This window comes from Narcine bancroftii, chromosome 1 (genome assembly GCF_036971445.1).
Source record: "Narcine bancroftii isolate sNarBan1 chromosome 1, sNarBan1.hap1, whole genome shotgun sequence".
NCBI lineage: Eukaryota > Metazoa > Chordata > Chondrichthyes > Torpediniformes > Narcinidae > Narcine > Narcine bancroftii.
The window spans coordinates 195,477,354-195,495,117 of NC_091469.1; the positions used below are offsets into that span (position 1 = coordinate 195,477,354).

Sequence of the window (17,764 nt, forward strand, 5' to 3'; positions counted from 1 at the left end):
TTAAATATAAAGATAAAAAAGGAAACATGGGAGAAGTTATGTTCTGGAACGATGAGAAATACAATAAATACGAGGTTACGTATGATACCACATAACTGGATACACAGGCTATACATTACACCTCAAAAGATAAATAAATGGGACCCAACAGTATCTGATAGATGTTTTCGATGTAAAAAAGAAATGGGAACAACAATTCATGCAATCTGGACATGTGAGAAAGTAGAAAAATTTTGGGAAGATCTAAACCAAATATTAAATAAAATTACAGAAAACAATATACCAAAGAATCCAGAGATCTTCCTCCTAAGTAACATAAAAAACAAAGAATTTGGAATTGATTTGGAGGATGCACAAAAAAGATTTGTTAAGATAGCTCTAGCCGTAGCAAAAAAATGTATTATGTCAACCTGGAAATCGGAAGATAATTTGAAAATACAACAATGGTATATAGAAATGAATTAATGTATTCCATTAGAAAAAATAATAGTTTAAGAAATAATATTGAAATATTTGAACAAATATGGGAGCCTTACATGAAACACAATAGCGAAAACCTACCGGGGACATTCACTACCAAAATTAACGAAAGGAGAAGGAAATGAAAAGATTTGACTCAGTGGAATTTCTTGTTTATTTTTATTGAATGACAACATTGTTTGACTGGTTTAATGTATCCTAGATTTTGTACTTTAAATGGACGGGAAGGGGGAAGTAGGGAGGGTGGGATGGGAGGAGGGAGAGGGGGGGAGAAAATGGCACTGTATATATTTGAAAAGGAAAAAGTATGTATCATGGTTAATGTGGTTTATGGTGTGAAAAATTAAAAAATTTTTTAAAAAAGGTGGATTCCCATGTAGACAGGGTGGTTAAGAAGGCATATGGTATGCTGGCCTCCATAAATCATAGTATATAGGAGCTGGGAGGTGATGCTGCAGCTGTTGGAGTACTGTGCTCAGTTCTGGTCTCCAAATTATAGAAAGGATATAGATAAGGTGGAGAGGGTGCAGAAAAGGTTTTCAAGGATGTTGCCTGGTTTACAGCATCTGGATTTCAGGGAGAGATTAAGGTGACTGGGACTTTATTCATTGGAATATAGACGACTGAGAGGGGACTTGATAGAGGTATTTAAAATTATGAAAGGAGTAGATAGACTAGATATAAACAGACTCTTTCCCCCGAAGGCAGGGGAGGTTGAAACAAGAGGCCATGAGTTAAGGGTAAGGAGGCAACACTTTAGGAGAAATATTAGAGGTGGCTTTTTCACTCAGCGAGTGGTGGCAGAATGGAATGAACTTCTGAATGAGATAGTTGCAACAGGGTCCCTTCTGTCATTTAAGAGAAGGTTGGATGTGTACTACCAGCCCCCCCACATCTCCATCGGGCACACAAAACTCAAAACGGTCAACCAGTTTACCTATCTCAGCTGCACCATTTCATCAGATGCAAGGATCGACAATGAGATAGACAACAGACTCGCCAAGGCAAATAGCGCCTTTGGAAGACTACACAAAAGAGTCTGGAAAAACAACCAACTGAAAAACCTCACAAAGATAAGCGTATACAGAGCCGTTGTCATACCCACACTCCTGTTCGGCTCCGAATCATGGGTCCTCTACCGGCATCACCTACGGCTCCTAGAACGCTTCCACCAGCGTTGTCTCCGCTCCATCCTCAACATCCATTGGAGCGCTTTCATCCCTAACGTCGAAGTACTCGAGATGGCAGAGGTCGACAGCATCGAGTCCACGCTGCTGAAGATCCAGCTGCGCTGGGTGGGTCACGTCTCCAGAATGGAGGACCATCGCCTTCCCAAGATCGTGTTATATGGCGAGCTCTCCACTGGCCACCGTGACAGAGGTGCACCAAAGAAAAGGTACAAGGACTGCCTAAAGAAATCTCTTGGTGCCTGCCACATTGACCACCGCCAGTGGGCTGATATCGCTTCAAACCGTGCATCTTGGCGCCTCACAGTTTGGCGGGCAGCAACCTCCTTTGAAGAAGACCGCAGAGCCCACCTCACTGACAAAAGGCAAAGGAGGAAAAACCCAACACCCAACCCCAACCAACCAATTTTCCCCTGCAGCCGCTGCAACCGTGTCTGCCTGTCCCGCATCGGACTTGTCAGCCACAAACGAGCCTGCAGCTGACGTGGACTTTTACCCCCTCTATAAATCTTCGTCCGCGAAGCCAAGCCAAAGAAAGGATGTGTACATGGAAGTGAGAGGGTTGGAGGGTTATTGGCAGTGAGCAGGAGGTTTGAGCTAGTGGAGTTGTTCTAGTGAAGCGGTGCGGACTCGAAAGGCCGACATGGCCTGTTTCCGCTCCTTAAATGGTTATATGGTTATAAACATTTATATAAACCATCTTACAAAATAAACTTCAAAAAATAGTGCAAGAAAAACTCTAAGTAAGGGAGTGTCTATGGTTCATTGTTCATTCAGGAATCTGACGGCAGAGGGAAATAAGCTGTCCTTGTGCCGCTGAGTGTTCGTCTTCAGGCTCCTATATTTTTTTCCTGATGTTAGCAGAGTGAAGAGGGCATAGCCTTGGTGGTGGGGGCCCTTGAGGTTAGAGACTGCTTTCTTAAGACCCTGCTTCTTCTAGGTGTCTTTAATGGAATGAAGACAGGTGTCCGTGATGTTGGCCTTTTTCTGGAGTTTTTTTTTCCCCTGTCCTTAGCATTGGCACCTCCATACCAGACAGTGATGCAACCATCCATAATATTCTTCACAGTATACCTGTAGATGTTTGAGAGTTTTCAGTTACATACTAAATCTCCTCAAACTCCTCACCAAGTATAGCCATTGGCAAGCCTTCTTCATAATTGCATCAACATGGAGGCTCCAGAAAAAATCCTCAGAGATGTTGACCCTCTCCACTCCTGAGCATTTGATGAGGACTGGATCGTGTTCTCATGACTTCCCCTTGAAGTCCACAGGCATCTCCTTGGTTTTGCTAATGTTTAGTGCAAAGTTGTTGGTGTGACACCACGCTAATCTCAAGGTGTTGATCCTCAGTGAGGAGACACTGTTTCCTCCAAAAGTTGTATCTTTTTTCCTCGCCAGGGATGGTGGTGATTACATTCAAAACAGAGATCAAAAGCAAAATGGGGTCAGAGCAGGAAAATTGTATTGAGGTTGAAGCTTAATATCGAATTTGTTGATGCACAACCTCTATTTCTTCTTCGTCAAAAGTTATTGACATTCTAACAATGTACTGAGTAAACATGAACTTTAAGATGTTGTTCTTTAATTATTCAATGATTAGCATAGGAACCTTACATATGAAGGTGTTTACCAATTATACACGAATCGTTTTAATTATATTTGGCACCTAGTCAAACAACAGAAAAAAAAATTCATGCCAACATAAGTCAAGTTGGAGTTCACCTATCCATGAAGTGAAAAAGCTTTACAGAACCCTGATCAGCCAAGATCGAATCAGGCTACAAACATGCGATTACCACTAACCTTGCTATTAAATACCTTTCGAATCACCTTCTTGCTTGCACTTTGTAAGCAGTTACTGGCCATTCAACATCTTTGAGTTTCTCTTCCTTTGGCTACACGTCCATTCCCACCTCCCTCTCAAACAACACTGCCTCCTGGGCACGTGACACCCCCCCCCCCCCCAAACAAGCTCCAGCCCCCACAGCGGGGCGGGTGAATGCTCTCGGCGCTCTCGCTCGCGATTCCGTCCGGACGCACCACCCTGCGCTCTCTGTGACGATTCAGTGGCAGTCGACCAGACCACCATCGACCACAGTTACTTACCCCGCTGAACGCCTTACCTTCTCGAACCCATCAAACTTCACTGTAAACTTTCAGTTCCACACCGGCCTCTATCGCCGGACGTGACGTCATCGCACCCAGCCGCGCGGCCGGAGTTTTTTTTTAAAAGAGGGACGGCGCCCGTCAGAGCTCAGAAAGAGCTGGGGGGTGAAAGCGGTCTTTGGAATTCTATTCGGATCAAGCGCTCTTCACGGCACGTTGCGCTCCTGGAATAACGTGACGGACAGTTGGAAAAAAGCAACATCGTTGGAGAATTAGAACGAGCTGGAAATGCTACCTGACCAGCTGAGGAGAGAGAGGAACATTGAACCTCCAAGGGCAGAACTCTTTCATCGGATCCAACTTTTCTTGGGGCTGATTACAGATCGTCGACCCGAAAGATGAATTTGTTTATTTATCCTACTTGCAGCCTGGTCCCTTGACTGCTTTGTATTTTAGTTTCCGATCTCCAGTATCTGCAATTCTTATACTAGCGACCGTTCTTTTCAAGGCAATCCTTCGGGCTGGAGCGTGATTTAATTCCACTCCACTGAATTTTGAGCTGCGACTCTCAGGCTGTCGGGCTTCAGTGTGTTGTGGCAGAGAAACAAAGAGGTACTCATTACTTCCCCACCAGGACTTCAGTATCTCGAGTCACATGGGCTAAGTTTTCCCACGTTTTGGTGAGGATGTTACCATTTTTAAAGACTTAGAAATCACTCTTAAAAGCCCTGCAAAGTAAATGTCATCAGATGGCAGAAAACCTGCTGGTTCGCAAATAAGAATTTGTTCACAGCACCTGGATTGCCTGTAAGTCCACCTATGATGAGTATCTGAATGAAGATTCAGCATCTGAGCTTTTATCTCTCTGAACTCTTCTCACTATTCTAGGTATAATGTGACAAATACACTTAAAATTCACCCAGGGACCCAAACTCTCCTACCAAAAAAAAGCATCAATTCACTTGCAACTCTTCCAATTTAATGTTCTAGATAAGGATACTAAACGCTAATTGGTTGAGTGCTCTGCATTCCACTTAACACATCCATTCGGTACACAAAGGTAACCGGGTCTACCACCCTACACTGAATATTCCAGGTTTGGTCTTGTCCAACAAATCTCAATATAAACTCCCGGATCAACATTTAATCTTCTGAGTCGATACTTTATAATTGATGCACCATTAATAACTCAAAAAGAATGAAATTATGTAAAACTGATAGGCTTTTATTAACAATAGAATGGAGGCAGATCCATTCTGGTCGACTGTCCTGAACTGGGGAGGGGATCTGTGGAAGGAGCCACAAGTACAGTCAGCCAATGGGCGTGGCCAGATAGTTAAATATACTGTGGTTTACTACATTCATCCCTTGTTTTTAAAAAGAGTTCAGTGGGGTGAAGTGCATCAGATGTTATCATAAATTGTCTTTCGGGTGGTCGGACTGATCTGCCATTGTGACCGTTGTACTGCCGGCTGCAGCTAGATTCATCCATAGCATGCATGATAGCCTTGACAATGTCTGCCTTGATGCGACAGAAAGCTACACGAGCCTCTGGTGCCAGGGGAAAGGAGGTAGATTTAATGAGGGGGAAAGCCATGTCCACATAATTGGGGACTCACTGGGCTTAGTAGGAAAAGAAGCCTGACAACTTTTCAGGGCTTTGAGGCTGTGGGGAAAGGAAAGTTCCAAAAGCGCACACATTCGATTGGGGTCGGGGCCAATGACTCCTTTCTCCACAATCCTTCCAAGGATGCCAAGGCGTGTTGTGCACAATACACATTTAGCCTTATTGTATGAGAGATTAAGGAGTCTGATGGTCTGGAGAAATTTTTGAAGGTCATGGCCGCAAATGGTGACGTTATCCAGAAATGGGAATGTTATGCAGCCCATATTGGTCTATTCAGTCCATCACCTGCTGAAAGACTGAGGCCCTATTGGTGATGCTGAAGGGAACTGTGAGAGATAAGGTAATAAGGGAAGTCAAGCAAGTGCTAAATAGGAATGAATTATGATGGGTTGAATAAGGGTGGAGTAAGAATGGAGTGTGAGGAAGGGTTAAGCAAGTATAATAGAATAGGGGTCTTATAGCAAGTAGATAGATTTAGCAAGTCCTGGGGGTTGAGATTTATGAATAAGAACAAAGACATGACACTTCCTGGTAAACAAGTTTACACACAGAAAGGCACACAAACTGCACGTAGGCAGAATTACCTAATGCTAAACCGATCCAGGAGGCAGAAGAATGTTAAGGGGGGAGGTACCTCTGTACTGAAATAGAATGTATAAAAAGGTGTGTATTCCCTGGGTAAGGGGAAGCACCCAACTTTGCACTGTTGTAAATTAAATGTTCTTTGTTCTTAATTTTTGTCTCGAATGAAATCTGTGAAGGCACCTCTGCTTCTCACAGAACCCTCAGGAAATGGTAGAGGCGTCCAGCCACCTTCAAATCAGTATGTTGGCGGTCCTCTGGGCGGATTGGGAAGCTGGTGATAGGCTGACTTTAGGTCAATGGTGGAGAAAACCCGATATTGTGTGATTTGGTTTACCATTTCGGATATATGGGGAAGAGAGAACACGTCCAGCTGTGTAAATCTGTTAATGGTCTGACTGTAGTCGATGACCATCCTGTTTTTCTCCCCATTCCTTACCACCACCACTTGGGCTCTCCAAGGGCTGGTGCTGGCTTCAATGATTCCTGCTGCACCTCTGATGGCACTGTACGTTTGATGGCAATGGGTTTGCAGTTGGGGTGAGGTTAGCAAACAGCAATGGAGGGGTGATCCTGAGAGATTAGTCCGCAGGATGTGCGCCATGGGCAATCTTCCGGTTGCTGGCTGGAAACAGTTGGGGTAGGGGCTGGCGAATTTTGCTGGTGGAGCGCCACGGGCGATTTAAGAACTGCTGGTTACAGTCAGTGGGAAAGGGGTGGGGCCCATGGTACTCCATCGTCATGCTTTTAAGGTGGCATTAGAAGTCCAGTCCCAGTAGCACGGCAGAGCATAGGTGTGACATCATCAGGAGTTTAAAGTCTTTGTAGTCTGTTCCCCGCACAATCAGGGTCACTATGCAGTAGCCGCGGACATCAGCCGTATGGGACTTCGAGGACAGAGATTCACTCTCCTAACTGCGAGGGAGTAGCGCTGCACCATGTCCAGGTAGATGAAGCTCTCTATGCTCCCACTATTGATCAGACAACTCACCATGTGGCCATTTACTTGGATGCCCTTCAACGATCTGGCGAGTCGGTGAGGACTACCTTGATCCAGCATGATGGATCGCTGTCTGTAGCTGCAGTGGAGAATTTGTGTGTTCAGTCATAAGGTGGCTGCAGCCAAGATAGTGGTCCTCACAGCTTGCACGTAGCATTGCTGGGTCTCAAAGATAGCGGCCCCCATGGTCTTCACGCAGTTCTGCTGGGTTGGGGTAACTTGGACTTGCACACTTTTGCGTAATGCCCTTTCTTCCTGCATTTGGAGAAGACCACATCTTTCGCCAGGCAGCACTTCCTCAAGTGCTTGTCCAGGTTAGTTAAGCACCACTTCAGCTGCTCTCAAAGTATAGTGGCAATGGTTGGGTCTCTGGCAGGATGTGCCATTACTGGTTTTAGGAGCTCTCAGAGTACAGCGGCCGTGGTCGGATTGCTGGTGGTACATGGCGATGGTGGCACGTCTCAAGATGGCAGCGCCTAGGGAAACCATGAGGCGGCCACATTGTTGGCCGAGTAGGCTATAATATTCTGGAGGGCCACCTCCAGCGTCTCAGCCAGTTCAATCGCCCTCCGTAAATTGAGCTCACCTTGCTCCAATAGACTCTGGTGAATGCAGTCGAACCTGATGCCAGCAACATACACGTCTCTAATCAGGTCCTCCTTGTTCACCGTGGCCGATATGGCCTTGCAGTCACAGGCCCATCTGAGAGCTTGGAGGGCCCGGAGGTAATTAATGCTCATTTCACCAGGTCACTGTTTTTGAATAGCCAGGAGGTGTCTCACCTAGACCTAGTTCACCTTCCTCAGATACTGACCTTTCAGGATGTCCATTGCCTCTGGGTACGACTCGGGATCCCTGATCATTGAATATACCAGTGGTCTGACCTTGGAGTGTAGTACCTGCAGCTTATTGTTCTCTGATCGAACAATGGCAGATGATGCCTGCAGGGACACTTCGAAGCAACGCAGCCAGAGTTCGAAGTTGATGGAGGCTTCAGGATATTGAAGGTCGATTTCCAACTTCTCTGGCTTCATTGTCAAAATTTATTGTGAATAAAATTGATGCACCATAAATAACTCCAAAAGACTGGAAGTTATGTAAAACTGATAGGCTTTTATTCACAATAAAATGAGGCACATTCACAATGGTCGACTGTCCTGAACTGGGGAGGGGGCTGTGAAACAGTCACCTTTATTCAAGGGTCTATGGGAGGAGCCACAGGGTGTGCCCAGACAACTAAATATACAAACAGTAATTTACCACAATACCCTTCAGGACTTAACACTGAATTCAGTAGGCCTATTCACACAGCCATGGAAAATGGGGATTCCCGGGAATTTTTCCTAGGAACCCTCCTGTGAACCAGCGGTATGAAAATGTCAGCCCGGGAAAATTACCCAAATTCACTAGGGCTGCGGACCCAGATAATTTCCCCAGGCCACCCTCTCCCTGTGGTCTGAATCGGCAAATGGCCGAGTAGGGGAAGCATCGTGACATCAGGACTTGCATGCTGCATCACCGTGTCATCATTTCAGCATTTAACCCTGTCAACCTCAGTTTGCCTAATAAATCATTACATTCTGCTACTTTCCTCTTGCATTTCTTTGGCTTGGCTTCGCGGACAAAGATTTATGGAGGGGTAATGTCCACGTCAGCTGCAGGTTCGTTTGTGGCTGACAAGTCCGATGCGGGACAGGCAGACACGGTTGCAAGGGAAAGTTGGTTGGTTGGGGTTGGGTGTCTTGGTGCCTGCCTCATTGACCACCGCCAGTGGGCTGATATTGCCTCAAACCGTGCATCTTGGCGCCTCACAGTTCGGTGGGCAGCAACCTCCTCTTGCATTTAAATGCTATTTAAATAGCTGTGTATACAGGTACTGTGTATACAGGCACATATCATTATGTGCACTCATAATGATATCATTGCTGGTGGATGGACTCCCCCCCCAAATTGCTGGGAAGGCAAATTCCAGGGAATTTGGACAGCAGTGTCAGGAATTTCAAGTGGGCCCAAGTAGGATCACTGTTCACTTGTGGTGTGAAAAGGCCTAGCAATTCATAGATAACCAGCCTTTCCAATTTGAATCACAAGGATTTAATTCTGATAAAAGCACATCAACCTGTAATATTAGACTTGTTCTTTCTCCAGAGACATTGCTTAACCAATTCAGTATTACCAGTTGTGACAGAGTATATAGATATATTTTTGGGTGATAAATTGGGAAAAGTTTGTTAGAGTAGGTTACATACAAAAACTTTAAAACAGATCTTATTTGAAGTACTGGAGCTCTGCTAATGCTAGACATATTGGCACCACAGCCTTTGCAAGAGCTTTGGAGAATGCCCAAGAGACTTCACTAATGGATTGTTATTTACAAAAAGGCAACAGATGAAAGATCTTGTCGGAGCCGCAGATTGTCTGAAGCTGTTCTAAGAGGGTAATGGGGATTGGCAAGCAGATGAGTCAAACAGGCTTTTTCTCTGTGTGTGTGTGTGAGAGAGAGACACAGAGAGATTTCTTATACAGTGTTACAGTCAGCAAAGGCAGCTGGGACTGGAACAGGACAAGCTGGCAAGCTTGTAGAAAATTCCATTTGGAAGATGGGTTGTGAGTTCTTGTTTCAGCCTGGTCAAATCCCTTGTGGTTCATGCAAGAGTAGAGGACTGGCTGTCTAATGTTTCACTTGGAATAAGAGAAACAAGAAGGAACTCTATGGTGACCTGAAAGAAAGAGGTTATATGGAGAACCCTGAGGGGGAAAATTTCTTTGGCAAGACACTGAAGTGGTTGATTAAAAAGGAATCAGTTGTGGGTGTCCAGCAAACAACAAATTTCTCTCTGAAAGCCAACAAGAACATTTCTGAGTGGTAACCATTTACCTTTTAAGCACCAAAGCCTGGTGAACTTTATAAATGTTAAATTCTGTGCACAGTATAAGAATTGCCTGCATCCAGTGAACTTGGAGGAATGAGAAGTGAGATTGGACTGTGAATCAAATAACTTTTCTGAAGTTACACACACATTACATACATGAATTAGAAGGAGGTTAGGTTAGGTTAGTTAAGTCAATAGTGATAAGTTAAAGTGTGATTTTGTTTTCATGTTTAAAGATAATTAAAAGCAACTTTTGTTTAAGTAACCATTGGTCTTGGTGAATATCTATTGCTGCTGGGTTTTGGGGTCCTCTGGGCTCGTAACACCAGTATTGTTTTATTTTTGATTTCCAGCATTTATAATGTTTTATATCTCACAGTTTCAGTAGTGTTTTTTGCCTATCTTCTCTAATTTCATTCATCCCCTTTTTACAACTGCCCTAGGCAGATTGTTCACAATTAACACATTTTTAGATTCAGATTTATTGTCAGAGTACATACATAACATCACATACAACCCTGAGATTATTTTTCCTGTGGGCCAGGAAGATTTACCACTTATTGGAGTGCAAAAAAACTGTCCATAATTGTAATGGAAGATTTAAACTGTGTTTTTTTACTTCTGCAGCTGCAAGGCTGAGAACCTGCTTGTTTTTTAGAATCAGCAGACATAATCTAATTTACACCATGAGGCCCAGGATGCATATTTAGTAGACACATTCCACCTGGGGCTCAGGATGCAGTTGAATAGGAAGACATTATCTAATTTACACTATGGGGCCCAAGGATGCATATGAATCAGTAGACATTATCCAACTTCCACCATGAGACCCAGAGATGCAGTTTTCTTTTGTTGGTCGCAGACTGTCAGGAGACCTTGAAGATAATTAAATCATTTGTTCAAAGAGATAAGATCTGAAGTAAACAATTTTGGAATATAAGCCATGGTCCCACTGCTGAAGTTTGAGACTCTCCAAGAGGTGGCAACATCTCTCAGCAAGAAGAAGAACTTCAAGGGTCCAGCTAACGTCCTGGTCAAGGGAGGTAGAGAAGCTGCTACCGGCGCCTCGACAACCTACTACAAGTGTGCAGTCGTTGCCTCGCTTCGGCAGTTGGGACCAGTCCAGGTGTTGATAAGTATAATTGGGAAGGGCTTGCTCTCCGACAGCAATGGACCCTGTAGATGTTCTCCATGGAGGCAAGGCGGTTTGCATGTGATACCTTGGGCTGTGTCCATTTTCTTTTTCAGGGCTTTACACTCAGGGGATTTGGTGACCCCCCACCAGACTGTAATGAAGCTGGTTAGCACACTTTCCACCACACATCTGCAGAAATTTGCCAGGGTTCCCAATGTCATACCAAACTTCAACAAAATCCTGAGGAAGTAGAGGTGCTGCCGTGCTTTCTTCACCATGCCATTAATGTGTTAGCTCCAGGAAAGATCCTCTGAGACAGTGACTCCCAAGAACTTAAATTTGATCACCCCTGATCTCTCAAAGATTACTGGATCGTACACATCTGGTTTTCTCTTTCTGAAATCAACAATCAGCTCCATGGTCTTGGTGAAATTGAGTATGAGGTTGTTGTTGATGCACCATTCAACCAAGTTTTTAATCTCCCTCCTGAATGCTGGCTCATCTCCCATTTTTATAAATCCCACTACCATGGCATTTTCAGCGAATTTGTACATGGTACTGTCATACCAAGCCACACAGTCATAGGTGTAAAGCGAGTAGAGGAGGGGGCTAAAAACACAGCTTTGTGGTGTTCCGCTACTGATGGAGATTGTGGAGGGGATGTTCTTACCAATTGTCACTGATTGTGGTCTGTAAGTGAGGAAATCAAGGATCCAATTACAGAGTGAGGTGTTGTCCAAGGTCTTGGTGTTTTGAGGAGATGATGGTGTTGATAAAGAGCATCTTGATGTATGCATCTTTGCTATCCAGGTGTTCCAGGACTTTGTGTAGAGGCAGTGAGATGGCATCCGCCATAGGCCTGTTTTCAAGATAGGCAAATTAAAGCCTTGTCATCGCTTATACAAGAGTTGATGTGCCTCAACACCAGCCTTTTGAATTTCAGCACTTTTTTTATATTTTTAAGAATTTTAAAACCAGATCTACAATTATTAATAAGTAAATTGAAAAAATAATATCTATGTGGTAATGTACATACACAAGTTTCCTTATCCCTCCCTCCCTCCCCACCCCCACCTACATAATCTGCATAATAAATATCATTTCTTTTTGAACATATAGAGCCCATACTTACAAAGTGTTGTTTTGAAAATTTGAAGTAATCTCTGAAAGCTCGCCACACTGGTAACCTTTAGCTTCAGCATTATGTGAAATTAGATTTTTTTTTGGCATTCTCCTTGTCTTTTTCTTTTTTTTTCTTTTTATGTTAAAGTTGGGTGGGTAGGTGGGGGTGGGGAGGGAGGGAGGGATTTCCTAAATCTGTATTTGATTTCCAAGTAATGTAAATGCACTTTCTCGAAATAGCTAAAGCTAATTATAAGAATTCAATTTTATACATAGTTAATTTTAATTTAAGACTAATCCCTTTAATATTACCCAACAAAAATAACATTGGATCTAATGGGAGTTTTATCTTTAATATTTTCTTCAAAAATGTTTTTGTTTCTAACCAAAAAGGTTTTATTCCAGAACACAGCCAAGTAGAATGAAAAAAAGAACCAGTTTCTTGATCGCATCTAAAACATAAATCTCATAATACTAAATTCAACTTTTTAAATTTTTGGAGTTAAATATAATTGATGTAAAAAATTATATTCAACTAATCTATAGCTTACATTAATAATTTTCATCATACTATCTCTACATAATTGCTTCCAATCATTTTCATCCATTTTTCTACCTAAATCAACCTCCTGTGGCAGCACACATAATTGCAGTGGCAAACTGGCCCCGCTTGTCACGCGCAGTCAGCAGGGCAGCCATGGAAATTATGGCGTCATGGGTCCTTCTCTTCTGGTACGAACCAGAAATATGCGTAAGTGTTTACATCAGCGTGATGTGAGTGCCGTGATGTGAGGGCGGGCTCCAGATGGTCTTAAAGGCTGCAGTATGAACTTCAAAGTAAATCAGTTATGCTTAATGAGCTCACAGCCTGCTGTCTCAGTTCTTTCACTGCAGTCACACACAACCCACTACACTGGTAAACCCGTCGAGTCTCCACATTTTGAAGACTTGACACAATGGACCCCGCAGCTATAGGGACCATTGTGTTAAAGCTGCCCACATTCCAGAAGAACAGGCCCTGCATGTGGTTCGGCCAAGCGGAGGCCCAGTTCCAGATCAAGAAGATTATCTTGGATTCGACAAAATACTTCTATGTCATCAGCTCGCTGGACCAAGAAGCTGCCTCATGACTCGATGACCCCATCCAGGCACTGCCAGAGGAAGGTAAATACATCACTCTAAAGAACCTCCTCATTAGCACTTACAGGCTATCACATGCTAAAGAGCCACTAGGCTCCTTCACTTGGATGGTGTAGGGGACAGGACACTGCCCACTGTCATGGGTGAGTTGCTCACCTTGGCAGAGGGACACAGGCACTGCTTCATCTTCGAGCAGGCATTCCTTGAGCTAATGCCAGAAAACATTAAGCTGCTACTGGCTGCTGTGGACTTCAGTGACCCACCCGAGGTCACGGCACGGGCAGACATCCTTTGCCACTCCAAAGGTGAGCCGGCTGGAACAGTCAACCATATTACAAGGCCACCGCACTAGCCAATGCCTAAGGCCAGTCCAACATGTGAGCCAGAACTTTTCTGCCCACAAACTGAGAAGCCTGACCCAAAATGGTGCTTCTATCATCAATGGTGGGGCGCAGGAGCACATAGGTGCAGCTAGCGGTGGTCATTTCAGGGAAAAGACAGGGCCAGCCATCATTAGTGGCCATGGCAGCTGGCCAGCCAAACAGCCATGTCTGGACAGGATCTAGGGCTGCAGATTCCTCAGAGACACAGGTGCAGAGATAAACGTCATTTCCCCCACGCTGCTCAAAACATGCACGAGACCTCACGGCCCCAGCCTGCGCGCAGCCAACAACACCACCATTAAAACTTTCGGCAAGACCCGCATCCCGGTGCAGATTTCCTGTGGGCACACTGTCTATTGGTAGACCTCCAGGGCAAACTACTGGTCCACTCAGAGACCTTCCAGACAGTACCCCTCGTCACGTCCAACGAGCCAGCCACCCAGCTCACCTCTGTGGATACTTTGCATGACCAATATAGCCACCTCCTTGCCAGCTTTCCCTCCATCCTGTGTCCCCAGTTCACTGTTGCCATGCCAAAGCACAGCATCCAGCACCACATAGCGACCACAGGCTCGGGAAGAGTTTATGTGCATGGAGGAACTTGGTATCATCCACCTGTCTGACAGTCCATAGGCCTCTCCCCTCCACTTGGTGTCCAAGTCCAACAGAAGCTGGAGACCCTGTGGAGACTACAGATGCCTCAACAATGCAACAACACCAGACTGCTATCCAGTCCCTCACATCCAACACTTTGCAGCAAACCTCCACAGTGCACGCTTCTTCTCTAAGGTCAACCTGATCCAGGGATACCACCAAATCCCCGTTCACCCAGACGATGTCCAAAGGACCGCCATCATCACCTCTTTTGAACTTTTTGAGTTTCTTCGAATGCCATTCGCCTGAAAAATGCAGCACAGACCATCCAGCACCTCATGGACACGGTCAACACTTTCCTTTTCATCTACTTGGACGACATCCTGGCAGCAAACAAGACCCTTGAGGAGCACATCTCACACCTTCGCCAGCTTTTCGACTGACTGGCTGAGTTCAGCCAAGTGCCAGTTCAGCCTTGAGGAAATTGACTTTTTGGGCCACAGAATCACCAGATGGTGTCACTCCTTTACCCAAAAAAGTGAAGGCTATATGAGAGTTCGTCAAACCGATGACTCTGAGAGGACTACAGGAATTTGTGGGCATGGTGAACTTCTACAACAGGTTCATCCCACAGCTGCCAGCATCATATGCCCACTCTTCACGTTAATATCAAACTTCAAGAGAGACCTCCAGTTGACCAATAAGACGCAGGCCACTTTCCAGAAAACCAAAGAGGTCCTGTCTGCCACAATGATGCTTGTCCACTCAAGCATGGTCGTCCCCACAGCCCTCATTGTTGACACATTCAACACAGCAGTGGGCGGTGTCCTGGAACAGTTCATGGACAACACCTAGAGGCCCCTTGCCTTTTTTCAGTCATCACCTTCAAGCACTGAACTCAAGTACAACACGTTTGACAGAGAGTTGCTGGCCCTCTACCTGGCCGTCCACCATTTCCACTACTTCTTGGAGGGGCGGCCTTTCACAGTCTACACGGACCACAAGCCATTAACGTTTGCATTCTCCAAAACCTCCGACCCATGGTCTGCCTGCCAGCAGTGGCACTTATTTTATGTCCTGGAATTCAATATCTCCATCTGCCACCTCTTAGGTAAAAAGAATGCACTCTCTAGGCTGGCTGTTCACACTCTGTCGCACGGCATCAGCTACCACAACCTGGCTCAAGCCCAACAGGATGATCATGAGATCCACAGATTTGGGACGGCGATTATGTGTCTGCAGCTCCGAGACCTCTCACTGGGCACCAATGGCGCAGCCTTGCTCTGCAATGTCTCCACTGGCCAAACCTGTCCAATTGTCCCTACCCAATGGTGACAAACGGTTTTCCCATCTGTCCATCCGGACAACGGTGCGGGTGATATCCTCTCACTTCATTTGGGTTGCACAAGCAAGTTAGTGAATGGGTGAAAACATGCACGTATTGTCAAACAGCGAAGGTCCAGCAGCACACCAAGCCTTGCCTCCAACAGTTTGATGCATCAATTCGTAGGTTTCAGCATGTCCACCTCGATATAATGGGCCCCTTGCCAGTCTCCCGAGGGTCACACTACCTGCTTATGATAGTGGATAGATTTACTCGATGGCCGGAGGCTGTCCCCATCCTGGACGCCATCATTGACACTTGCACCAAGGCTTTCCTCTCCGCTTGGGTCTCCTGCTTTGGAGTCCCAAGGCACATAACTACTGACCGGGGAGCCCAATTCTCTTCCGCCTTTGCAACAAACTCTCCAAACTCCTGGGCACCCAGCTACTCCACACCACTGCCTACCATCCCCAGTCCAATGGACTAATCAAGCATTTTCATCGCCACCTTAAGTTGGCACTGATGACAAGGCTGGAGAGGTCAAACTGGGTAGATGAACTGCTGTGGGTCCTCCTCAGTTTCCGCACAGCGCTGAAGGACAACCTCAAGATCTCCTCAGCAGAGTTGGTCTACGGCAAACCCCTTGCAGTCCCTGGCCAATTCCTCCCTTCACCACCAGGGAAAGACTTTGGCACCACCATCATACTGGAAAGATTAAGAGACAAATTGGGATCACTCTCACCACCACCGCCATTGTGACACAGCCATTCCCCCCCTCCACTTATCCTGCAGGTATAGACACCTGCGACTATGTGTTTGTTCACAGGGGCGGACACAGGCCCTACAGGGTGCTTCAGAGAAATACATCTACTTTCACTCTTGACATCAGGGGTAGAGAGGAACATTTCACCCTGGACCGCCTCAAATCAGCACACTTGGACTTGTCAGAGCCAGTAATGGTTTTGTCACCAACACGTAGAGGTTCAGCCATTGAAGCAGCAGACCTCACCCACAACATGCAGTTAGACCACCGGTGCCTGTTCTGGTGGGGGGGGGGGTGTGGTTGACTGGGGGCGCACATAATTGCAACAGTGAACTGGCCCCAATTGTCATCCGCGGTCAGCAGGGTAGCCGCAGCAAAGATGACATTGTGGATCCTTCTCTACCGGTATGAACTGGAAGTATGCATATGCATTTATGTCAGTGTGACATGAGTGCCGGGACGCAAGGGGCAGGCTCTGGATGGCCTTAAAGACTGCAGCATTAACTTCAAAGTAAATCAGTGTGCTTAATGAGCTCACAGCCTGCTGACTCAGTTCTTCTCGTTGCGCTTGCGCACAACCTACTACACTCCCATCCTAATCTTGATTTATGTCTTCCTAATATAGGTATTGTTTTTCAAAATAATTTATACATCTTTTTTTTGGAAAATTTTATTTAATATTTTCAAATTACACAAAGAAAGCATGCAACCATAACTATGTCCCCTCACCCTTATAAAAAAACCCAAAAAGCAAAAAAAACCTCCCCCAACCCCCATCCCCCAAAACCTTACAAACACATGTCAAATATTCCCTGATCGAGTGCCACTTTACCACATTTATTTAATTTCTATAACCATACATTTCAAATATAAGCCCCACATATCAATAAAAAAGGAGTAATTATTTCTTACACAATATGTTAGTTTTTCCAAATATAAACAAGACTGCAGTTCATTATGCCATCTATGCAAACTTAATTGTACATCATTCTTCCATGTAATCGCTATATATTTTCTTGCTACTGCTAATCCTAATCTTAAAAAAAGCCAAATATGGTTTAGGCATTTTTGAATCAACAAATGGAACATTAACATAGCCCAATAAACATAGCCTCGGATTCAATCGAATATCCATTTTAAACAAATCTCTCAAAAATTTTATTATCTCCTCCCAAAACTAGTTAATTTTCTTACACGACCAAACTGAATGTAAAAAAGTACTTTTTTGTTCTCTACATCTAAAACATAAATCGGTTGTGCTAAATCCATATCTCCTCAATTTCTCAGGGGTTAAATATAATTGATGCAAAAAATTATAATTAACCATACTATACCTCACATTAATCAACTTTGTAACACTATCAATACACATTTGTGACCATTCCTCCCATGACAAAACAATATTTAAATCTTTTTCCCATTGCTCCTTAACTTTATACACATCT

The 17,764-nt window shown here is 44.8% G+C and overlaps 1 protein-coding gene and 1 long non-coding RNA gene across 5 annotated transcripts in view; one reads left to right on the forward strand and one right to left on the reverse strand.

Moving 5' to 3' along the window:
- setx (senataxin) overlaps window positions 1–3,880 on the reverse strand; it is a 118,443-nt gene extending 114,563 nt beyond the window's left edge. For 2 of the 4 annotated variants that reach the window (XM_069887046.1, XM_069887041.1), the window contains exon 1: window positions 3,794–3,879. The gene's annotated coding sequence lies outside the window, so the exon portion shown is untranslated. Of the gene's footprint in view, window positions 1–3,793 lie in introns of all 4 variants that reach the window. The other 2 variants (XM_069887054.1, XM_069887065.1) reach the window with 1 other exon arrangement.
- LOC138736898 (uncharacterized) overlaps window positions 3,687–17,764 on the forward strand; it is a 29,307-nt gene continuing 15,229 nt past the window's right edge. Inside the window, exon 1 of the long non-coding RNA XR_011340649.1 lies at window positions 3,687–4,583. This is a non-coding gene — a long non-coding RNA (uncharacterized lncRNA). The remainder of the gene's footprint in view (window positions 4,584–17,764) is intronic.